The sequence below is a fragment of the Galeopterus variegatus genome, unplaced genomic scaffold (genome assembly GCF_000696425.1).
Source record: "Galeopterus variegatus unplaced genomic scaffold, G_variegatus-3.0.2 Scaffold20, whole genome shotgun sequence".
Taxonomy (NCBI): domain Eukaryota; kingdom Metazoa; phylum Chordata; class Mammalia; order Dermoptera; family Cynocephalidae; genus Galeopterus; species Galeopterus variegatus.
The window spans coordinates 859473-884200 of record NW_007726131.1 but is presented as its reverse complement, the minus strand read 5'-3'; the positions used below and the strand labels follow the sequence as shown (position 1 = coordinate 884200).

Genomic DNA, 24728 nt, shown 5'->3' with positions numbered 1-24728 from the left:
CTTGGGTTTTCCTGAACTGCACACACAAGGTGTGGTCGGAGGCGGTGGCTCCTCAGGCACTGTGAGAGCCAGCACTGTGTGTGCAGTGCCTGCAAGACAGTGGCCCTGGAGCTGCTGTCTGCCTGGGCCTGGGTCTTTTCACTGCCCTGTCCCTCAGGGCCTGCCCATCCTGATGGGCAGAGTCCAATTGGATACCTACTACTATGCTTTGGAGAGAGTAGAGAGGTCAATATAATGATTGGAAAGTACTTTCGTGGGACATTTTAAAGATTAATTTAAGCAGGGAGTTTTCATTCATTCTGGATATTTAGAAAGTTTATTCTCTGATCTTGGCAAAGGACAGTAGACTCGGGATGGGGGTGGGGGAGAGGCTCCTACAAAAACAATGGTTGATGTGACCATATGATTCCATTTATATGAAATATCCAGAATACATAAATCCATAGAGACAGAAAGCAGATCAGTGGTTATCAGGGGCTAGCTGGGAGAAGAAAGGGATGGCAGTGATTGCTTCATGGGTATAAGGTCTCCTTTGGGGGTGATGGGTGCACAGCATTGTGAATGTACTCAATGACATTGAGTTACATACTTTAAAATGGTTAATTTTCTGTTATGTGAATTTCACCTCAACTAAAAAAAAAAAAAAAACAGTGGTAAAGTGTGTTTTGGACATGTTTATCCTCTACTAGGCCCTCTCCTGTGTTTCACCCAACATTTCTTTGTAAAACCTGGCTATCACCTGATGAATCTTAAGTCAACCCTGGCTAAGGAGTATATGCTTTTTAGTAAGGAACACTAAGCACAAACCTCTACGAGACAAAAGCTTTCCAAGACTCAGAAGTGTGACTCTTCTGGAGAATTTCAGGCTGTGGGGAGATAGTTTCATCTCAGATCATGCCACATAAGCTGGGCAGGGCTTGCTTGCCTCTGTAGGGCAGGCTCCTGTTGGGACCATCCCTTCAGCAGCCTGACAATACAAACAAGGCCAGAGATGGGGTGTCTCCCATAGAACTATCCAGGGAGAACGTCACTTAGACCTCTGGGTTCTTGGCTTCCTTTTCAACTCTTGCAGAGAGAGTTTCTTCCCAGAATTAAGGAGAATTCATAAGTTTCTGACGGAAGGAGCTGTGCTGGCTGGCTGAGCAGAACTGGTTTCCACAATTCCATTCCTTTGTAACAGAGTTAGTGGGGACGAGGGGGTGTGAGCTGACCGCCCACCTGACTAGCCCCACTGGATGGAGTATCCAGCCCCCTTTCCTCAGTCATTCTCAGCTTTGGTTGGAGAGAGCCTGCTCCCAAGGGCTAGGCTGTGAGCCTTGTTCTCCTGATGCTAGGCCAGTGGGTCAAGGGACCCTGGGCACATTTCCCCCACCCAGGGGACTGTCACATAGAGGCCTGCTGGATGTTGCAATGCTTAGAAGAAACGCAGATGAAAGGGCAAGCTCCCCAGCCTGGGAGCCTGAGTTTTTCCAGAGACAAACATGAACAAGTTTCCTAGTATCTCTGCTGACACTTCCAGTATGACAGACATGGGAGCAGCTTTCCATGGGTCAGCTCTCCCAGAGCAATCTGGCCCTTCTGGAGCACTGGCCCCTGCCTCTTCCAGCCCTGTTCTCTTCCCTCACCTCAAGTGCCCATGTAATAAGTAGGTGGCCTAAGTTCTCAGCAAATAGGTGGCTTAAGATAATAAGATGCAATATTTATACTGCTCTAGCTTCTTAGAGGCAGCAAGTTTATGGTTTGGAACCATAACTCTAAATAAAAAAACAGGCAAGACCAACCTGATTCAAAAATGGGCAAAGGACTTGAATAGACATTTCTCCAAAGAAGCATATCCAAATGGCTAACAAGAACATATGAAAAGATGCTTCACGTCATTAGTCATTAGAGAAATGCAAATCAAACCACAATGAGGTAGCACATCACACCCACTAGGATGGCTATTAAAACACACACACATACATAAATGGAAAGTAACAAATCATGGCAAAGATGTGGAGAAAGTGGATCCCTTGTGCATTGCTGGTGGGAATGTAAAATGGTGTAGCCACTATAGAAAACAGTACCGCAGTTTCTCAAAAAATTAAAAATAGAATCACCATATGACCCAGCAATTCCACTTCTGGGTATACACCCAAAAGAATTGAAAGCGGGATCTCAAAGAGATATTTGTACACCCACATTCATAGGAGCCTTATTCACAACAGCCCGAAGGTGGAAGCAATCCACGTATCTACCAGTGGATGAAGGGACAAATTGTGGTGTATAAATGTAATGGAATGTTATTTGGCCTTAAAAAGGGAAGAAATCCTGTCCTGTGCTACAACATGGATGAACCCCAAGAACACTACACTAAGTGAAATAAGCCAGTCATAAAAAGACAAATACTGTCTGATTCCACCTATATAAGGTACCTACAGTCGTCAAAATCATAGACAGAATGGTGGTTGCCAGGGGCTGGGAGGAAGGAGGAATGGGGAGATCTTATTTAACGGGTACGGAGTTTCGGTTTTGCAAGATGAATTCTGGAAATGGGTAGTGGCAATGAGTGCATAACAATGCAAATGTACTTAACACTGAGCTGTACATTAAAAATAGTTAGGATGGCAAATTTTATGTTAAATATCTTTCAACACAGTTAAAAAACCTTAATTAAGAAAAGTTAAATATAGAATTACCATATGACCCAGCAATTCTACTCCTACGTATACACTCAAAAAGAAGTGAAAGCTGGTACTCAAACAAATCTTTGTACACAAATGTTCATAGCAGTACTATTCCCAAGAGCCAAAAGGTGAAAACAACCCAAATACCCATCAATGGATAAACAGATAAACAAAAATTGTGGTATACACATGCAATGAAATATTATCCAGCCATAAAAAGGAATGAAGTATGATATATGCTAAAATACAGGTGAATCTCAAAACCATTATGCTAAAGGAAAGAAGCCTGACACAAAAGGTAATATACATTGTATGATTTCATTTATATGAAATGTCCAGAACAGGCAAATCCACAGAGACAGAAAGCAGATTGGTGGTTGCCAGGGGCTGAGTGTGGGGAGTGGGGCAGGGAGAGTAACTGCTTAATGGGTATGAGGTTTTATTTTGAAGAGATGAAATGTTTTGGAACTAGACAGAAGTGGTGTTTGCACAACATTGTGAATGTACTAAATGCCACTGAATTGTTCAGTTTAAAATGGTTAATTTTATGTTATGTGTATTTCATTTCAATAAGGAAAAAAAAAAAAAAAAAAGCCTGCAGAAAGTAAGAGCCGGGACAACCATCAACAGAACAATCGGTTTCACGGTAACTGAGAATTACCTTCAAAACCCTTCTTGAATCACTTAAAGGAGGTAATTTTTAAGTTGAGGTAATTAAGGCGGCCAGCAGGAGACAGCAAACAGGCACTCTAAGACAGCAGTTCCCACACACTGCCCGTCTGGGTCCATGAAGAAGTGCTAATTTGCCTTGAACAACATGATACACAAACACACCCACATGCGCATACATATCTACAGACACATACACTTGTACACCGAGATTATTCCAAGTTTGTGTCCTCCCTGTGTTTCTGTGTTAGGATCTCCTTTCATATGGGTATTGATGATGGATAGATGGTTGTTGGAGTTTATTACATATAGGGGAGTGTTGTTTTGTTCTTAATATCCTTACAACAACAACAACAACACACACACACCAGGCAGGCTCCCCTAGCTATTTACAAATGTGACACTGAGGCACAGCTCCCTCTGCCAACCTTCTCATCCCTGATATAGCTGCCATCTCTGTCAAAGGAATCACCACTCTCCCAGGGACCCAGGTCTTAGACCTTGAAGTTGGGACTGTGTAACACACTCTCATCAGGCAAGAAGACACCCCACAGGTAACTATTCTCTGCCACCCCCTGCCGGCCCTTCCTTGGGGCTGCAGTGGCCTCCCCAACACTCCACCTGGGGCTGCCCAGGCTTGGCTCTGTTTGGGGCAGTGCTCCCCCCCGCCCCCCAAGGCAGTGAGCGCTGGGTTAGCCAGCTGAGCTTCTTTGTAATACCCACACATTAATCCCATTTCTGTTCTATAGGGGACACCATGAACCAGTCCAATCCCCTTTCCATGGGATACCTTGCCAAACATTTGTTCCCTGAAATCTCTTTCTCTGGGCTAAACAACTCAGACTCCTTTTAAAATCATTCTTCACAAAACATTTCCACTACTCTCCTGATCTTGGTTCTCTTTGGCTCCTACTGTTCTTCACAAACTGTAGAACGTAGAAGGGGGAATATCACAGATAGGTCTGACCAGCTCCTAGCTGTCTATTCTGGACGTTCCTCTCCTATCAGTGCAGCTACAGATCCAACCTAGATTTTAAATTTCTGATAGCTGCCTTGCCCCTAAGTCTTATTTCACACATTTTCCTGCCAAGCTATGTATTCAAAGGAATCCTTTAAAAATGTCATCTTGCTGGATTCAGTCTATTGCTCTAGCCTGCTGGGATTTTTTTTGGATCCTGATCCATTAATATATCCATTCTCCCTCCTAAATCTACCACTTGAAAACTTGATAAGCCTGCCATCAATGCCATTTTTCTTCTGAATCCTCATTTACAATGAGGAAGAGGACAGGCCCAAGAGGGCAACTCAATCTGTCTCCCAGCACAACAGCAACCTGTGAACAGCACTCTTGAGTGTGTGCTTGTAACTGAACTACCTGCCGTTCATGGGGGCCCACATTTCTTCATGTCCCTGGGAAGGATCTCATGGGTAACTCTGACAAATGGGGATAACAGTAGCCCTCCTCTTACTGGTGGTTGTGAAGATTAAATGTAAGGCTCTCAGAGCAGGGCATTGCACATGTGAGCAATCAAACATTGCCTTTATTACTGACAAGGAATATAATAATGATGGTGATGATAATAACAATGGTTTTTCAATTCCCAAACTATCCTCCTACCAAATACAGACATTAGGCAGCTGAAACCAATGGAAGGAGCACTGGTATCCAAGAGCTGGAGTCTGAATCCTGTCTTTCCTTGCAGAATTTCCATGCTCTGAGTTAACAGTACCTGCCCCTCGAGGGCTGCAAGGAGGAGTCAATGAGACCAGGTATATAAAAGAGTTTTAAAAATTGACTCAGGCTATGCAAACATGAAAGAACTGTTAAGATTATTACTGTTATAAATAACTGAAAGATACAACCTTTCCATTGGCAGAAGCCTGCTGTTAAGCCAAGGAGGAACCTACAGATGTTCTCAGGCTGCCAGAGGAGCAGGTCTTGCAGCACAGAGTAGCTGACTGCTGTGGTGGAAAAGATTCCTGATCTACTCTCTCATCTCACACCAGAGCCAAGGCTGGCTTACGAAGAAAGTGTCTTCCTACCACGCCCACAGATGGGCCCCTCGCCTGCAGGACACATGGTCTCTCCATCGTCTCTTTGCTGAGTCTAAGGCCTACATAATGGGCAGCAGGGACCTGGCAGGTGACAAAGGGCCAGGAGAGCTGCTCTGAGCTCCTCTCTGGCTTGACCTCAGCTAATGCCTGGGCTCCCATCCTGGATGGCAGTTTCTGAGAATACCAGGCTTTTGGCTCTGACATTCTCAGGGCAGGACCCAGAAACCCTGTTCTCATCTCAGCTGAGTACGTTCATGTCCTCAGGGAAGAAATGGTCTTCACTAAGAAAAGGTCTTGGAAACATTTTGCAAAGCACTGTGAGAGGCCACCTGTGGGCCCCTAGCGTCTAAGGGTCAAAGCTCTCCCACAGCATGGGAGGAGGGAGACAGAACGGGCACGGGCGCTGCAACCACATACCCTGGTTAGGAGCAGCAGTTAAAATAGGAGGCAATCACTGGCATAGATAAGTTCTTTCCTAGACCATCTTAGGTCGGTTTCCCAACTTCCAGGGGAAATGAACACTGAGGGCAGATAAAAAAAAAAAAAAAAAAAAAACATACACACACACACACGAGAGTACTTCAAAAAGCTCGTGGAAAAATAGAATTGAAAGATAACGTGAGTTCCCATGAACTTTTTGAAGTACCCTGTACATGTAATTGTTGGCAAGACACTGAGAGGATTACGCCAGTGAGTCTATTAACAGATCAGGGAGTTTGCCCGGAAAGGTGCTGGGAGGAAGAGGCCCGGAAGGGAAGCTAACAATTCCTGTCAGATAATTTCTGAAGCCTACTGGTTCACAAGCTACTCCCACTCAACCTACCCCTGCGACAGTCTCCCTGAAGACAGGTGGGCTGCTGAAGTCACTAAAAATCATCACAGGACACACGAAAGCTAACTTGGACTTTCACAGGCATGCAACTTTTTTCCTGTGACTTTAAAACACGTTCCTATCTTCCTCCCACCATGTTTCCTTTGACTACGCTCCCACATGGAGAGATGGTGCCTGGTTCTACACACCACACACGTGGCAACGAGCCCCCGGATGAATCTCTGCATCATGGCAGTTCCCGTGGCACTCTGATGCTGCTACCCAGTGGAGCTGAGGCAGGGCCGGGCTTAGTTGATTGGTGTCTCATGCCTGAACTGTGCTCCCCCCAAATCCACACGTTGAAGTCCTAACCCCCCTGTACTTCAGAACGTAACCCTCTTTGCAGATAAGGACTTTGAAGAAGTGATTATGGTAAAATGAGGCCACTGGGATGGGGTCCTACCCCAATAAGTGATGGGTGTCCTTAGAGACACTGGGAGCACAAGTGCACAGAGAGATGACCACATCAAGGACGGCAAGAGGGCGGCCAAGAAGAGGTCTCAGATGAAACCAGCCACACCAGCACCTTCATCTTGGACTTCATTTTCTAGAACTGTGAGAAAATATTCTGTTGTTGAAGCTACCTGGTCTGTTTTATTTTGTTATGACAGCCCTGGCAAACTAATACAATTGGTTTACCCCCAAACCGTTCATGTTCACCAATTCAGGGAGAGAAAGCATGGTATGGAGCGGGCGGGGGAGACAAGAAACTCTAACCTCTGACTTATCTCAGCTCAAATGTATCTTCCTGCCGGGTCGAGGTGGGGTCAATCTCCTGATCCCTGCTGACTGGCAAGTCCTGCCCCCGCTGGAGTCCTGAGGCTGAGGTAGCCCACAAGTACACAGAGCAGGTTTTTAAAGTAGCTCATCTGGAACAGTGTGACTCCAGGCCACAGCCTGGGAGTAACCAGCTCCTTTTATCAGCTTACCTTCTTGTCTGGCCTCTTATCCAAAGAGTAATCTGATTACTGGTTCTGATTAGTCTATATGTCACTGTTGTTGTTTCAGAAAAAGATAAGACCTTGGGGGTGAGTGGACTAATGGCCAAGCGAGGTGGCCATCAGCAGACTCTCTCAGGGTTGAAAAGTCATCTGACCCAGCGCTGTCTTGGGCCAGGATTTCACCCCATCTCCAGGTTCAGCTTGGATGCCTTGGTCCTCCCTCGGACTCCTGGACCCTGCCAGAACCTGGGCTTCCTACTGAGTGCGGGGAACTAACCCTCGGGAACCAAGAGGGGAGGTGGACTCACAAACGCTCACTGCTGCTAAGGGGCCCAGACACACCAGATCAATGACAATCAAACAGCAGATGTGTTACTGAGCTCTCTCCAGGCTGGCAGGAGGAATCAAAGGTGCTTCATGCGTATTGGCGCGTCAATGTCTGGAGGGGCTGGGAGGCGTGACATGCTCTAGGAGACAGAGCTCACAGGGCACCTTCATTTTCCCAAGGATGGCAGGGTGGGTGGGATTGGCCATTTCAAATGCAAAAGCCTGACAGCATTCCCTGCCATCCCTCGCAGCTCCAACAGAAAGGCCTGTACTCTAGGTCCCTTTTGGGCCTGCTCATTCACTCTGGCCATGAGGTTATTTACGCAGCAGGGTGGGAGCCCCATAATCATTGCTAGCTGAGATGTACACAAACAACACACGCTTCAAACCTGAGGCCTTCAGACGATGGGCCTCAAGTCCCCCCTGTCCCAATCAAACAGACTGGACCAGGGAAGGGGAGGCAGAACGGGGGCCCCGTGCACCGGCACAGCTTTGAATCAGATCAGAACAAAGCATCACACTGCAGCCAGTTCACCCAGTGTGGACAGGGTGATGAGAAGGTGCGGGTCTGCTGACAGTGTTGGGCTGAGCTCTGGCTTTTTCTATAAGGCCCAAAGGGCTTGACTTGACTTCCGCCAGCCCAGGGGGGCTAGCGTGAGAAAGCACAGGGCACACTCTGAACGGTAAAAGACTGAGAGCAAGACGGCCTCATCATTATTCTCTGCAAGGTTAGAGGAGACAAAAAAAAAAAAAAAATTACAGTTTCATATGGATGAGACAAACATGCAGGAGAAGGGGAAATCTGCTCTTGGCAGCACCTAGCGTTATAACTACAAGTCTCGGCCTCATGGTCACACTTACTACCTTGGAAATTTCCGTTTCAACTGTCCATTCTCATTTGTGTGAGCTGGTGATGCTTGGATCAAAGCAGACTCCCTCCTCAGAAGGCCTTTCACGCGACCTAAACGATGTTTATCGCTTTCTCTCTCCTTTTCGATTTGTTTGGTTTAAAATATTTAACCCGAGGCACAATGAAGTGTCTCATTTACAACGTTCTCCTGGACCATTAGACTGGGACTCCATGCTCGTTACGCTGATGAACGCACTACTTACCCATGCAAATTCCGGGAGCAGCAGATTCAGAGATGGGAGGTGCTCAAGGTACGCTATCAAGGGCTGATTTAATTACGCAGCCATTCAGTGGGCAAAGCAGAGCAATTTTTAGCCAACTGTTCTAGTAAATATTATGGGAAACCCTTTTATAGAGTGCTAATTCTGGCTTAGTGTTTTCAAATGTGCCCAGCTTTAGTTCTCATTCAAACACGCACAGGGGGCCCCAAGGATGCTACCGCCAGGCCAGAAAAATCACATGGACAGGCATTAGCTGGTATGCCATCTTGCAGCTGATTATCACTGTTTAATATCATAAGCATCTGAGTATCACTGTCATTTAGGTGGGAACAAACTTTAAAGCACACTAACTTCCCTGCAGCCATCCTTCCTCCTCCCCCGCCCCCCATGACTCTTGAGTCCTGCTGACTGGCTCCTGGGCAGGCTTCGAGCCGCCACATGACACTGCTCCTGAGAGTTTGACAAAACAACCACTGCAAACCCATTTCAGATGTTTGAAACAATACCCAATCACTGCATCCACCCTCGCGGAGCGCCCCAGAGGAAATGGCATCATTACTTTCATTTTGCTCCGTTTGTGACCGACCAAAGGAAAACAACACGTCCAGAGACAATTATCAGAGTATCTGATCTCCGAGGCTGGAGAGTATGCTCCAGAACGTTATCAAGTGAACTCGCAGAGAAATTAATTTTCAAGAGCCAAAACAGTCCCCCGCTGCACACGCACTGCCGTTTCTCTAAATGCAGAAACGATTTCACTTTCCACAGTTGGAACAGAAACTCTCATGCATCCCCGTTTCTTCAAAAAAGTCTATAAATAACCCAGGATCAGCAAAATTATGCACAACATCCTGCTAGAAGAAGAAATGTAAACTAAAACCACTTACAGAGAGACTCAGGCTGCCAACTTAATCTGATGCTACGACGACTGTAAACATGTTGTACTTTTGGAACCTGAAGCAATCCACATTAGCACGAATGCCATCGCAAAAAAAAAAAAAAAGAAAGAAAAAAAAAATGGCAACAACTAAACAACAACAAAAGCCCAGCCCCAAAACAGAGCAACGTGATTCGGTATTCTGCACGGTGCACGACCTGACGGCTGACGAGCCACAGTCACTACCAGCTATCCGAGCTTGCACACGCCAACTGTTTTGACTACAGGCACTTGTTAAACACAGAGTTTCAGGTCCTACCAGTTGGACACCAGAAGTTCACAGAACTGACCCTGTGCCAAGAACAACAAGCACGGAAAGCGAAACGGCTGCCTCGTGCGAGTGTTTTGTTAACTGTTTATGCAAGCCCCAGAGCAATTGGGTAACAATTAAGAATAAAAGAGAACTTAAATAACAAAAGCAAAAGATTAGCACCTTGAAGGAAATGTAGACATTGGCAGATGAAGGACAGACGTCACACTACTTTATCGGTGGGGTGGGTGGGTGGTTTTTGGAGAAAATTGGTGGGGGCGGGGTGGGTGTCACATGACACGCTGTGGTTATTAGCAGAAGGAACTGGGTGCTTTCTTGAAGCATCTTTTACTTAGAAACTGACTGAAGAGATTTTCCAAATGCTGAGGCCTTGATACACATGTGGGGGTGACGGCAGAAGCACTGGAATTTGGAAGTTGGTAAATCCCACAGGGGAAATAAGGGGTGTGCTGAATGAGTTTTTCAAGAGGAAAGAAAGGGACTTCCAAGTTCCCTGCTCTGTGCAGTAAGGCCACTGAGACACAGGAAGCCAACAGGAGCTGGAGGGGGGGGTAGAGGACAGTGACCCTGGGTTGTTGCTGGCCACGCCAGACAGGTACTGGGAAAGGCTCCGCTTTTAATTTTTGGGCTAATGGGGACTACCTTATCTATGATGTCCTACTGGGGACAGTGAATAAAATCTTTTTACCAGGCAAAATAAGATAAAAAGAAACATTTAAATTGCTTATTTAACAAGGTTTTCCATTTCTTCCCCAAAATGCATCAAGCAGTATTTCATTTTAGGACCAAGACAAGGAACCAGATTAAATTTTAGAGTTACCTGGGGACTTGAGAAAACCGAATTCCAAGAGAACTGGGGTGTAGATGTAACAGTGAGAAAATTTAAATTGCTGAGTAGACTGAAACCTAATGCCTGACCCCCCAAATCTCAGTCTCTCTCTCTCTACCCCCCCCCCCACATATCTATCTATATATCTATCTCTCAATCACCTATCTGATTTGAAGAATAAAGCGTTGCCCTGTCCCCACTCCACAGGTTTTGGGGAAAGTGATGAGTGAGTAGAAATGAGTTCTTTGTAAAAGCCACTGTAACCGTGGGCCACGTTCATGTTTATTCTGGAGAGTAAATATCGTTCCTCTGGTTTTGGGGGTCACCAGTACCATGATGGTGAACAGGAATCCACGTGGTGGCTCCTCCTCTCCTCCCAAAGGAACCCACATTTTATTACAAACTATATATAGAAATTGTTTCACTGGGATCTGAAATGGAGCCACCCTGGAGTGAAACGCAGCAGTTGCCTGACAGATCACGGAGAAGAGCAAAGGCAACTTACAGCATCCGTGACAAGGGAAGGAATGGGGGAAGTCCGGGGTGGGGTGAGCGGGGTGGCAGAAGGGACTCACGAGGGAGAAAGTTCAGATCCCCAGAAGTGTCTTCAACCAGGTCTGGCCTCAGGGTTGGCAACTGACTCGTTAAAGCAGCCACAGGATTTTTGTGATCCCTGCTTCCAAGCACATTACGTTATTTGATCCTCAGAAACATCCTGCGAGATGGGAAGGGCTGCTATTATCATCCCCTTTTTATGAAGGAGGAAAACGGAGGCTCAGAGAAACCTTGTGACTTTCCCAAGTTCACGCACCCAGAAAAGCTTTCTGATGTCCAATCCTGGGTCTCAGCCCCAAGAAGCACTTTAAAAGTGGTGGGCTTTATTACTCCCTTTTCAAGTGAACTGAGATTTAGAGAGGCTGTGTGATTTGGCTAGGGACATGCTGCAAACCATATAGACAGCACCACGCCTCCCAGCTCCTGGCCAAGCCCTCTTTGCTTGTCCCTATTGTGTTTCCAGAAAACAGAATGATAGAACTAAAAAGGCCAGTAACCTTGTTTAATTATAAAAGCACAACATCTCCCTTGATTTTCTCAACACTTCCTGCCTGCATGGCTTTTCTGTAGCAGTTCACAGATTACAAATACCTCACACAAAAGGGTTCCTCTCCATACTGTGGGGTAAGCTTCGGACATCTGCACCCTACAGCTACTATTTCAACAGAAAACAACCATCTCCACCCAGTTTGCACCCTGTCCTTTGTTGGTTTGATCAGTTCACCCACATGCGGACCCTTGGCTCCTCACCCTATCCTAGTCTAAGAAGCATCAGGAGCGGAAGGTCCCAGCAGACCAGCCAAGCTGTACATTACGTAGCGTGCATGCCCAAGGTGCACAGTCCTGCAAGTAGAAGGGGTCTGGCTTAGCACGTGGTTTGGTGGATACCTTCTCCAACATGCGTTCCAGGCTTAGGCCTTTGCTGAGTTTTCTGCAACAGAGGTCACTGAAAATACTGGACCAAATGAAGGTACCTACTGTCATGTTCCCTTTCCTGTGCCAAGTGGACACACTTGCAGCTTGATATTATTATTATTTGATATACTTGAGCAGGTTTATTGCAGGTTTTGGGCATTTTCTCTGGGGGACATGGTGGTGACTTACTACAGAGGACTAGGAGGTTAGTGGGGTGAATGGAGATATTTGTCATGAACTGAAGACTCAAGGTCATGACCAGAGATGCTGAATGTAGAATGCAGGAGGGGAGCCAGTCAGGAGGTGATGATTAGAAAGCTCTAGAATGTTTTGCCACTCCTTTATGAATCTACCTCTCCTCCTTCTTTCTGTCTGAAAACACAACACAGAAAAACAGAACCAAGGGCCAGGAAGTTGGGTGTCAAGATGGATTTTATATTGAATGTCACTAAAGCAGCCTAGGTCATAAGACTAATGAAACCTATGTGTTCCTGTTGATTAGAAATGCTCTGTGGTTAGAGGGATGTATGTGTTGTGCCTCTCCCTGCTTGTAAACACTCACTCTGAAGGGGGTTATTTTGAGGTTGTTTTGGTAACGACATGACATTTGCATCCATGCTGCCTGCAAGAATATGGGCATTAGGTAAATCAGAGCAGTCTTGGCAGGAAAACTCATTGACTTACAAGATACAAAGTGAGTGGAATATTTCTGCACAACCTGTGACACCTCTGAACATAGAGACCATTTTTTAAAACCCCTAAACTAGGACACACGATTTGACAAACACCGGCATATTTAGGGAGGACATGGTAGGCTATTTAAAATCAGAACTTCTGAAAATCCATGAGACATGGCCACCAAACTAGTAAATCAAATTAGAAAAAGTAGGCTCACAGAGGGATATGGAATATTAGCAGAAATTGGTACTAACAAGTAGTTAGTACTGGTATGCTTAACAGAGGTAGTTCCAGCACAGACTGGATAAATACTTCTTTGCCAATGCAAACAGATAAGGTGGTTTGGGGAATGCTAGTAAGCACGGGACATCCAGCTCTTGAGGATGACCGCATGGATGGGGACAAAGCTGCAGCCCTGGGCCACGCTCTGGGCATTGATACTCCTGCTGAGAGAAGGCAGCTGTCTCACAGCACACCCACAGAAGAGGAGGCTGGTCAGGGGCCAGTATGGGCTTTTGAACATGTTCTGGGTATGTGGAAAGCTGGCCCCAAAGGGAATGAAGACAACACAGGATGGAGGCCTGGGCTGTCAGGAGACGGAGAGACAAGAGAAGCACATTAGCAGCTGTGGCCACTATTGGCTGCAGTCCTGCCTCGACACTCTTCACTTTTGCCCTCGGCTTCTAGTCAAATTTGTGTTTTTAAAAAGGTGTTGTGGTTCAAGTGAGAGAGAAGGTAGAAAGGCTTTCCATTCAAAATGTCAAATCTTCAAAAAAAATTGTCGCCACTGTGTAACAGGAATCTTTCCAAAAGATCTTCAGTCACTGTACTTTGTCTTCTTACAATACTTTGAACACTATTTGATTCTTTTTCGATAATTCAAGGTCAGTGTTAGGGCATTCATTAATGTAAAACTGATGACTTCAGGGCCTACAAGTGTAGGTTTCAAACTTTTTAACTCTGATCTACCTTAAGAAATGAATTTTACACTGCGTCCTAGTATGCACACACATATACAGATAGAAGTTCCAAAGGATAATACAAGAACACTCTTTTCTTTTCCCTTCTCTCCCCTCCCTGCTCCCCCCCGCCCCACTTCTCTTCTCTTTCCTTGTTTAAAATGTTGGTCAGGACTCACTACATTGACTGCCCCATCCTCATGGGTTGGTACCCGCAGTTTGCAAACACTGAGAAAGCCTGCAGGGCTACTTGTCCCTGCACAAAATGAGCTTCGGCTTCCCCACTTTCTGCCTTTTACTTTAATTTTCCTGCTGTCTGGTGTTGCTTCTTTTGACCGTCAGGTCCTGCCTACACAGTCCTTCTTAGAGTTCTCATTTCCCAGATTTGGAAATCAGACCTTAAGCTTGCTAGTATGATGTACAAACTGAGTGTAAATGGTTTCTCAAAAAAAGCCCAAAGGTGTCCCTGCGACCATGGTGTGGAGCTAAGGTGCAGTGACTCAGTGCCTCTCCAAGCCCCGCAGGGATCCTGGCTGGGTTCCCAAGCAGCTTTACTCAATGGCAGAGGTCATGAAACTGAGGTGTTCTTGAATGTGCCACTTGTAAATACCTGCACGTGCACATGAGTTTTTCTTTTTTGAAAGGAGTATTTCAATGACAAAGGCTCCCAGCAGCAATATGGTTTTGTGAATGCCCATATCAGGCTCCTGCGTATGAGCAGGTTATTCCTAAAGTCATTTTCCCTGCTTCAGGCAGTTTGGAAAGATGCAATATCTTGGCTCTCCATACTGAGCTGCCCTTTGCCCTATTATCTATAGCTCTTCCTAATCTATACTTTGACCCATAAATGCAAAAAAGACAAACTAATTGATATACGAAACTTCTGGCAGTATTTTGAAAAATGTGTCGAGTTTGTATGCATGTGTGCGTGTGCATGCATGTGTGGTAGATATACTGATTTTTAAAAATTACAGCAAAAGGGGTAGACACTGTAGCCCAAAGCAACCTAAATAACAAGCAATCAGGCACTAGTTAAGTAAATAATTGGCACATCCATTCAGTGGAATGCTGGAAAGCTCTAAAAATGATGATGCAGGTCTATATTTACTGAAATGTATCCATGATAATTTTAGATGAAAAAAAAATGCAGGTTTCAAAGCAATGTCTATAATAGAATTCCACTTTTATTTTTTAAAATATTAAATATATGCATATGGATACATATGTACAACACATAAACTCATATGCATAGAAAAAAGATGGGAAAGTTTTACACCAAAGTATATATTTTACTTTTTTATATTTTCTGAAATTTTAGTGGTTTTTACAATACATTCCTTTTATAATAAGAACGAAAGCAATTTTCACTTTGGAAAAAATAAAATTCTATGTTACTACGCAAAACAGTACCTCTGTTTGGGGCACCACTCCTATTTGCACCCACCCCATCCTCATGTCTTCTCAAACTTTCAAAAGAGTTCTACTCACATGAGAAAGGGTAAATTTGAACCTTTATTGGAAAATTTTTACATTTATGCATTTTAAGGCAAAAGACTGGCTTATGGTTTTACTTTTAATGGTCATGTTCTCTTCTCTGATGGGATGAAGGAGACGTAGAAACTCCAGGCAGATGGCTTTGCTAGTTACTTTGTTGGCAGAAGCAGGCTACAGGCCTCTGTAGTCTATAGGAAGACAAGTCAAAGAGTTCACATGATCTATATTCTGAAGCTAATTTTCTCCCAAGCTGGAGTTAATTCAAGCATAAAACAATGTCAGTTTAAGAATGGGAATAATCCCTAGCTCTTGTTAGTGCTGCTGTCTTTACAGAGTTCGTTTACATCCATGGATAACTGGTGTCTCACAAAAAACTGACTAGGGAGAGTGGGTGAGTATATTATTCTCAGTTTACAGATGAGGAGACTAAGATTTATCGAGGTGAGGCAACCAGAGACAGGATCCAAACCCGATTTTCCTGGGTTTGTTCTTTTCATTCTGTATCACTGCATTCTTTCTAGAAATAGAGAAACCACATACTTGATTGTCCTAACTGGACAAATTTGAAAGGAAAAGGGGGTGCTAAATGGATGGGCTCCAGGCCAACGATATATGTTGTAACTTTTCCAGGCAAACCAGGACCTATGGTCACTTCAGATATAATCCAGCCCCTTATACACACACACACACACGCACGCACGCACACACACACACGTGCACGCACAGACACTGGAAGTCACAACTTTTGAATAGAAAGAGATATGAAACAGAGTTACAAAGTCTATAATTTACTTTAAAGTACTAGAGTATAGGAGCTGGCTAGTTAGCTCAGTTGGTTAGAGTATAGCCTTGTAATAGCAAGGTCAAGGGTTCAGATCCCTGTACAGGCCAGTTGCCAAACAAACAAACAAAAAACTTAGAAAATAAATAAAAATGAAGTACTAGAGTATAAAAAAATAGATATAGATAAAAATAAACTTTAAAAAAGTTCTCAAGCATAACCTGTGTTTTACTGTATATGGAACAATCTAGGCCTTACTTCTCAGGGTCATCAGCTCCCATGCTATCAAGAATACAAAGTCTGGGTTGGACTGGTATTAATCAAAGAGGGCAACACTCCCAAAGTGGCTACTTTAACTTTTGCTGCTACTCACATTTTCACCAACATTCTGAACTCAAAAAATGGGTTTTATTGGTGAAGCATGTGACTTAGTATAAAGAATGCTAGAAAGGGCTTTTATTGGTGAAATTTAAGGTATTCAAGACATTGTGGCCTGGCCAAAACCTTTAGAGACACTCTCCCCTTGCATAAACAGGGTATTTGAACCCAGTGGGGTCTGTTTCTTTACCCTTAGGGATGACACTCAAGGCTGCCCTGTGTCTGGCTGTGGAATCAGGATGGTTTATGACAGCTGATTTATGATAGTTTATGAGGCTGATTCAGGGAAATGGCCTCCTCTCCCTGGAAATTCTTGCAGCTGTCTCGAGCGAGCCTTCTATGCAAGGTGTGGTTGGAAAACCTCAAAGGCTAGGCCTCCATCAAACTTACTGAGCAGGCCGAATCTGCTGTTTTGTCCCTACTTGTTCAAAAACGCTTGTTTGATTAATGCCTGTATCTGTGTCAGAATTCAGCTTAATACCCACATTCATTAACCTGGTAGAGAGGCTGTGGGGGAGAAGCTAACTCTCACCACCTCGATCTTCTATGACCTTCTATGCTGGCAATGATTTTCTACCAAAAACAAATGAAGGGAGCTATCATCTAGGTTGGCCCACAACAAACTAGGTGAATCTGAAGAGGGGAGATTTCAGGAAGGGTTCCCTTAACACATTTTCCTCCTCACCAGATTACGAACCTCAGGAAAGCAGGCGCAGGGTCTGTCTTACTCACTACTCTAGTCCCTAAGTCTGACAAAGTGCCTGTCCATAGAGGTGTTTTACTAGTTTGTTTCCATTGCTTGTAACATAAATACCTGAAACTGGGTAATTTATAAAGAAAATATTCATTGCTTACAGTTTTGGAGACTGGGAAGTCCATAGACCAGGGAACATATCTGGTAAGGGCCTTGTTGGTAGTGACCCTACACAGCAGTGCGGGGTGTCACATGGCAGACGGCTTGAGTACAGAGAGAGAGCTTCTCACAAGCTCTCCTTTTAAAGTCATCAGAACCATGCCCATGACCACCATTAAACCATCAAGGGATTAATCCATTCACTGGGGCACAGTCTTCACAACCCAATCACCTCTTCAAGGCCCCACCTTTCAATTACCATAATAGGCTTTCCCACCCTCTTAACATTGTCAGTGGGGGTTAAGCTTCTTTCTAGTACATAAAACTTGGGGGACACAATTCCATCCATATCAGGTGTGTAACATACTTTTGTTGGGTGAATAAAATAAATGAGTAAGAATTCTGTCTTTTCTAGAATCTAATTTAACTGTAATCTGTGATTGTTCTTTATTCCACTAATGATAACTGATCCTCACAGATCATAACCTACTGTTGTCTATATCGCAATAATGTGATGAGATTGGTATTACCATTCCCATGTTCGGATGAGAAAACCAAGGTCCAGAGAGGTTAAAACTTAAGTTAGCAAAGCCCGGACTTGAACCCAGTCTGAATTAGAAAAAACTCAGTTTTGCAGATTTTTTTTTTTTTACTACTTTTATTCTACTCACTTTATCCCATGCTATTGCACACACACCTTTCTGGCACTTCATCTTGTTTTATCAAAAGCTTTTTTGGGGGGGGGGGCGGAAACTCGATGGATGTTGGAATACATAAGCCAGCTTTCCGGCTCTTTTACTTTTAATTATTTTGATTGACATGTTGCCTTGAGGGATGTCTAATGGCCTCTCATGTCTTTGAGCTGCAGAAGAAGCAGTCTCTAGGAACCTGTCACAGCTCCCCTGTCTCCAGGGCACCAGTGCTGTGGCTCATTCCAACCCCCTCCCCCCAGGCACCCTTCCCGCCTGCCACATTGGACTACTGAGAGCCTTTTGTTTCATGCCTCTGAGACTTGGTGCACAGTGTTCTTGCCCTGGAATGCTTGTCTACCCTTTCGTTCTCCACCTTGGTTAACTCCTTGTTTTCTTTCAAGACCCAGTTCACACATTTAGCACATGTGGGATACCCAGGAGATCTGGCCACTCTGTTCCTCTGCCGAGTCTCCCTCCAGTCCCCTTCTCTGTGCTCCTAGGATACACAGAACACACCTCCAACTGGGCACCTGATACATGGCTCTGCAGTGACCAATGGACTTGTCTCCTTCCTCAACTCCACCATATGGAGCCTGAGTTAGAGACTTGTTCTCTGTACTGGTACATAGCAGGCACTCAAATGGTGTTAGATAACGAATGAATGAATCAGGAAATAATTGGCCAATTCACAGTCAAGCAGGAGAAAATGTGGGATCAGCAGGCAGCAGTCTCCAGGGGTCTGCGGGCTAGCTACCCTTAATTATTTCTCTTAGCCACTGGACTTCAAAATTATTTTTTAAGCCTAAGAGCATTGTAGTTGGTTTTTATGGGAGGCCATAGACTATTTAATTCTGAGTACTCTGCTACTTCGCTTGTTATAGAAAAAATACCTCTAAAGAGATATTCCAGATGCAGTCAGTTCCCACTCACTGATGCTGTGCCAGCCATGGGCATCTCCTCTGAGGCACTGTCCCTGACAGTGCCCATGGGACAGGCTGCACAGGCAGTTCCTGGAGCTCTCACTAGCTCTGGGGTGTCCATCTAAGCTGAGAAGTTACCTGGTCCGAGATGCAGACCAACAACTGACCCGATCAGAGATACTGAGACTGTGGCCTAATGAAATAAACAATTCCCAGCATAGTCCAGCCCTTCAGAATGTAATTGTTTCTGACCACACTGTGTAGATAAAAACAGTTTAGTGATTTCCTCCCACTAAACTCTTGGGCATAAACCAAGAAATCTGCAGTGTGGCTATTTTGATGTTACTGTACATTTGTAAATATTTAGGTATTTTTTTATGTTCTTATCAGTGTTTCTCAGCAGGAACACAAATGGCATTTTAGGTGGGATAATTCTTCATTGGGTGGAACTGTCCCATGCACTGCAGGGCATTTAGCACCTCTGACTCAGCCAATGCCAGTTATTACAACAGCCACAAAATGCACACTTCCACACACCTCTAGAGGTAAGAGCCACCATGAATACTGGGATTCCTGATGAGGTTATTTTTGATTCATTTTGCACAGAAGAATCTTAGAAGGGACCAAAGAGCCCATACAAACTGGGAGGTGGGTTGGATTCTAAGGGGACAAGGCCCCGGGAGTCAGAGAGAGCACACCGAGGCAACGGGACTGTCAGACCCTGGCCTGTCAGTGGGAGGAAGTGGATGTCCTGTGGGCAGGGAGGATGCATTGGTTTCTTGCATGAAGAAGTCAAGGCAGCTAAGAAGCTGGGCTCACAGAACCAAGAGATCAGAATAGAACTTGATAAGGAATGAGTGGGGTATGGGGAAAGTCCTGGGCAATGGTTCTGAACCCTGGCTGCAGTCTGAGCTGCCTTCTCAGTCTGCAGGGGCATACCAAGGGACCAGGAAAGTCATTGATTCTGGACAGCTCTAATGGCTTGAGGGTTCTAGGTAAGAACTAGGTCTTGTCTTTTGCTTAGATTTAAAAGAGCAACCACAATCCAACAACCCTCCCATTGCTACCATCTCCACTGTGTTCACACCCTTCAAATATGACCCCCTGCAGAGAATTTCTAAGTTTCTCAAAGTGACCTTGAAGGGAATCTGTATCACAAAGGGAGAGAGGCTCTAAAACCACCCCAGGAGAAAAATCTGCTGAAGTGCTGAGAGAGGGGGCACAGGTACAGAAATCACCATCTATCACTCTGATTTAATGGCTAGAAGCTCTGCAGCCCTAGCAGGAGGCAATGGGTAAAGTTGCTGTGAAGCTACTTATTCCTTTGTCTCATTTTTCTCACTTATTTTAAATTTATTTTATCTTTCTCTGTTGTTTGCAACTTTATAAGCAGCCTTAAATCCTTTTGCAATAAGGCCGAGTATAAATAAATAAAGCAAAGAAAGAAAATACATGGCTGCTGTTGTCAGCACTGGCAGGCTGGGTTTTGGCCGTGATCTAAGAGGAAGGAGGTGCTCTGCCGAAATGGGAAGGGAGGAAGGAGGAGGAGGAGAAAACTCCACGGTGTCATGGACAACAGTTGGCCCTGGACCCTGGGGCCTAGGTACTGTCCTGTCTCTGCACCAAGAGTCACAGAGCCTCATGCAGTTTCCTGTCCTTTGTTCTACGAGGCACTGGCGCTCAGCTCTGTTCTTTTCCTCTCCATCCACATTCTCTCTCCATACACGTGCCTCTTCTTCAAGTGGAGTAGGCCAATCAGGGCTCCTGCCAGGAGTTTCTGTGAGTGATGACAAATGTAAGCCATACCGGTCACCCAAAGAGATATTTTTGCCCCATTGAAGGAAAATGGAGCACTACTCATTTGGGAATATAGGAAATTAGGAATGTATTGGATAATTTATTGACCAATTTTCCTATTGTGAGGTGGAATAATAGTATTGGTTTTCATCTTCATTCATTGATAAGGTGGTAAATTTCCTTCTTTTAAATAAATTCTGTTACAGAAAGTAGTATATGTTTGCACAGTATCCATGACTGCTGCACCATTTATTAATAACAATCAAAAGAATATTAGTATGTGCCCAAGAAATGGAAGGCATTGCTAATGTTCTGGGACATTCTTCCCTTTGCTTTCCATTTAACGTTTCTGCCTTGTTTTGGTGCACCTAGTCTCACAAAGCTGTACTCACTGTCCCTACTTGTACACGGAATGGGTTCGGACACCCATTGCACTTAGTAGACCTAATTCAAAACATCAGAGAAGAGTGTCCTAGAGCAGTGGATCTCAAACTTTAGTGTGCCCATTATCTACCTGGGGATCTTAAAATGCAGACTGATTTGGTTGGTCAATATATCTTTTTTTTTTTTTTTTCTTTTTTCGTGTCCGGCAACGGATCGCAACCCTCGGTGCTGCGCCCGCACCTCGCTCAGCCAGCGAGCGGGAACCGGTCTGTATGTGGGATCCGAACCCTCGGCGGGAGGGCCGTCGTGCTCCCAAGTGGCGCACTGTAGCAGTGCGCCACCGGGCCGTCCCTGGTCAATATATCTTAATCATGGCTTTTTGTTTTTCTGTACTTCTAACGCTTTGACATTTCAGGGCCTTGCTGACTCTAGAGAGACTGCCTCTCTCAGAGCTAGCCAATTCTTAGAGATGAGAAAGGACTGGCCTGCAAGTATGCCTTTCAAATGCAAACCGACCAATCCAGAGCCCATAGCCCCAACTGCCTCCTTTGCCTGGCTCTTACATTCTTGGGCAGTGTCCCCTGCCCTAATCACCTGAGGGTCAGCTACCCGACAAGGCAAGACAGCCCCCCCACCCCAGAGCCTGCTGGAATGATCAAACTAGCCAAACTGAAACCCATTTACACTGCTTTGCCTGTTCTTTCCTGTGGAGACCACCATAAAGACTTTTCCCTACATCTTCCCCTCACTCCTCCAGCCTTCAGACTGACCCTGGTGCCTCCCCAAATGACCCTGAGTGGTGTGGCACATGCCCTCCTCTTGGGAACTCTGAGTAACAAACTATCTTTTCAAAGGCAGTGGCTCCTGATCTTTTGGCTTCATTATACCTGAATCATCGTAAAGCTTACCTCTTAAAACAGCCAGGGGTAGGGCATGTTGCTACTGCAGATCTGAGAAGCACACTTTGTGCAGCAAGGCTCTGCGTTACTATGCTGTCACAGAACAGGGTACCACGGCTGGGCTCTGAGGGAATGACTGCACTGTAAGCAGGTCTGACCTGTGCTGGAGCCCAGCGTGCTACGGGAATAAAACGAGTGCAGCGGCCAAGGCTACTGTAGAGACGGGCCTGAGGATAACTGCCAGTGCTTCTGTCTTACTTTCCAAACCATGTGGGCTCCTGGAGCTTTACCAGACAGAAATTAAATGAAAAGCTGTGATGAAAAGGAAGAAGGGCCCTTCAACTACAGCAGGCACAGAGGCAGAAAGGTGACTCAAGGCCCGCAGGGAAGATGAGGGCTGCACGGGTCAGGTGGCACAGGCACTTGCTGCATGCTCCCTACTTGAGCCATGCAGACATGGCTCTGGATGACATTCAGGTATCCTCAAGAAACCCATCAGGAGGCCTCCGAGGGCTTTTAGGGGCAGTCTTGGGACCCAAGCATGTCCAGGTATCAATCAGTTCAGAGGTATCTGAGGGCTCTGACTACCTCCCTCTCCCTTGGGGCACCCAGGGCTTAGAGAAGAGGCCTAAGCAGGATCTCAAACCTTCTGACTCCAAGGCCAGAGCACCTTTCTCCACCCCAGGACATCTTGGTTTCACATATTATGAATAAAAGCAAATCTTAAGAACTACCAATTTTAAGTACTTCATGTGGCTTAGCTCATCTAATCCCCATAATTCTATACAGTTGCTCTCCTTAAATCTTTATTTTCAAGACAAGTACACAAGTCCAGAGAGGCTAAGTAGCTTGCCCAAGCCACCCACTAATTGGCAAGGTCAGGATTTCAATACAAATGCTGTTTACCAGTGCCTTCACTCCCCTGCAGAGTGCTGTCCCGGACGCCAGAGCAGTATTATTCCAGGCAGAGGCCACAAATCTGGATCCCCAGTATCAGCACCACTTGGCTGCAAACTGCCTCACCCACCTCAGGCCTGCAGAATAGGAATCTCAGGGGTGGGTCCAGGAATCTGTGCTTTACAACCTCTGTAGCTGATTTTGCTACATGAGGAATATTACCTTTATCAGAGGCAACCCTGATGGAAACTTACTTCCCCGGCAAGAACAATAGCAAGAGTGTAAGAATAACTCAAAGCACAGACAGTCCTCCAACTCACCGATGGTTTGACTTGCAATTTTTTGACTTTATGACGGGGGTTTATCAGGGTATTAAATGCATTTTTGACTTATGATATTTTTGACTTAAAATGGGTTTATTGGGATGTAATCCCATTGTAAATCGAGGAGCATCCGTCTATACAGATACTTTGCTGCTTAGCATAATGCCCTGGGAGGCAGCTTGGTATATCAGAAAGAGATCAGGCATGAGTTCAAAACCCACCTCCTGCAGCAGTTACAGGCTCAGAAACTTTGGGAAAGAACTTAACTTCTCTGAGCCTCATCTTCCTCATCTGGAGAATGGGAGTATAATATCTATCTCCTAGAGCTCATGTGAGCACCAAGTGAGAGAACTATACGAAGTGCTGTGCTACAGATCTAGCACCCAGGGAAGGCTCTGTAAATGGCAGCCCAAGTAATTCCTTGGATCTTCCCTGTTTTCTAAAATTCATGTCCTTTCCAACCATGCTTTACAACACTGTGAATCCTGGAATTCTTTGGCTGTCAAACCAAGAGAATAGTTTTCAAAAAGAATAACAAAGCTATATTCTTGATAACCGGAGTAGTGAGCTATCTAAACAATGCCTAAAGGCATTGCTGTAAATACTCACTTGGAGCACATCCCCAAATGCCATCAAAAGTTCCGACTCCAAACTGGGGAGTAGAGGTGTTCACTCATGAACAGAGGAAATTCACATTTAAGCAACAGCTTTGTTCTCATCTCTGTTACCTGAATACACTCGGTAAAACTGTTACTAGTGGCATGACTATAAAATTGTACCCCCACCATATACACCAGAATTGGAGAAGGGATAATGATGGTAAAAAATTGGCTACAAGAACAGACCAAATTCTGCAGTGACATCTCAGTTCTTTCTGAGCCAAATCAATCTTCCCATCTCCAGCCATATAGATACCTCAGAGGAAGCAGTTTTTTCTCGCTGTGGCTGGGGCATCACAATCAGACACCAGCAGGCTTACGGCACAGGCACAGAAAAGGACCCCCTCCTCCAAAAAAGGGAGGTGGGAAGAGAAAAAAAGAAAAAATGTGGGAGAGGAAGAAAGGAGCCTTGAGGGGCATTTATGTCATCACTTAAGTCATCTGAAGCCAACTCTGTCCTAAGCCACCACCAAGTCTGTTTTTCAATCAGAAGAAGGAAGTACACATAGAATTTAAAAGATATTCTAAAAGATAAAGAAAAAATGTAACACTAGCCTCATTATATAAATTAAAATCCTGCTGGGACACGTCAATAGTCACTCTTCATGTCTGTAAGGAAAATTTCAATGAAAGGGTGTTGGTGGCAAAATGAAGCCGGAGCAGACCCCATCTTTTCCTTATTCCCTTCAGTGCGGGGAGATCTGCGCAAAGACATACTGTTTTCTACGGGGCCCGATTGTTTTCTGATCCTTTTAGATTCTGGTGCAGAAAAAAATGAAATACAAAACAAAACCAAAGTGGGTTCTCATGTACCTTAACTCTGGCACTGCTATCGTGTTATTTGCTC

General features: G+C 45.0%; 1 protein-coding gene across 3 annotated transcripts in view; it reads right to left on the bottom strand.

The window, feature by feature from the left end:
* The window catches only part of ATXN7L1 (ataxin 7-like 1), a 219869-nt gene that overhangs the window by 52795 nt on the left and 142346 nt on the right, over nt 1–24728 (bottom strand). The window contains exon 1 of one of the 3 annotated variants that reach the window (XM_008567931.1): nt 9548–9654. The exons of the other annotated variants lie outside the window; for them this stretch is intronic. The gene's annotated coding sequence lies outside the window, so the exon portion shown is untranslated. Of the gene's footprint in view, nt 1–9547; nt 9655–24728 lie in introns of those variants that run through there. 3 annotated transcript variants of the gene reach the window in all.